We start from the raw sequence: 730 nt of genomic DNA on the forward strand, positions 1-730 counted from the left end.
CCAAAAAAAAAAAAAAAAAAAGAAAATACAAAATTAGCTGGGCATGGTGACACATGCCTATAATCCCAGCTACTGGGAAGGCTGAGGCAGGAGAATCACTTGAACCTGGAAGGCAGAGGTTGCAGTGAGCTGTGATCACACCACTGCATGCCAGCCTGGGTGACAGAGCGAGACTTGGTCTCAAAAAAAAAGAAAAAGAAAAAAGAAAAAAGACTCAAAATTAATTGGTGTTACTCTCTGACACAGCTGTCTCTTAAAAAAAAAGAAAAAAAGAATCAGTTGCACCTAAACCCAAAGAATCACTGTTTCTTGAAGTGGTGGTTTAAACAGGTGCAAACAGCAAGCGAATCTCATCACCTTTGGTGGCTGTGGCAGTGTCCCTCAAAGTGAACTTAGAAGCTCTACATCCCTGGTGGCCAGTGCCTGCTGGGACCAGAGCCTGTGGCCATTTGGCCAAGTCAGCCCCAAGTCAGGGCCTCCAGGCAATGGCTGTGCCTGACAGGATGTACCAGGCTACTGGACAGGCACTCGATAGGAGGTCTGCCAAATGCCTAGAGCCCAGGAAATTCGGTCACCCTGCCCCCTCCCCCCTTTTTTTGACCAAGACATGGGTACCCGGCACCACATCCGAGCCCACTAGAGGAGATTACAGCCAGCAAGTGCAGTTCCACGACTCCAAGATCAAGTTCCCACTGCTCCACTGTGTCCTGCGCCATCAGCACAAGCCATG

General features: G+C 49.0%; 1 non-coding gene across 1 annotated transcript; it reads left to right on the forward strand.

The window, feature by feature from the left end:
• Positions 1–278: 278 nt before the first annotated feature.
• Positions 279–409, forward strand: LOC116556850. The gene has a single exon (XR_004271195.1). It is a non-coding gene; the product is annotated as a small nucleolar RNA SNORA68 (small nucleolar RNA).
• The last annotated feature ends 321 nt before the right edge of the window (positions 410–730 follow it).

Source organism: Sapajus apella, unplaced genomic scaffold (genome assembly GCF_009761245.1).
Source record: "Sapajus apella isolate SASKATOON/1434 unplaced genomic scaffold, GSC_monkey_1.0 scaffold17, whole genome shotgun sequence".
Taxonomy (NCBI): Eukaryota; Metazoa; Chordata; class Mammalia; order Primates; family Cebidae; genus Sapajus; species Sapajus apella.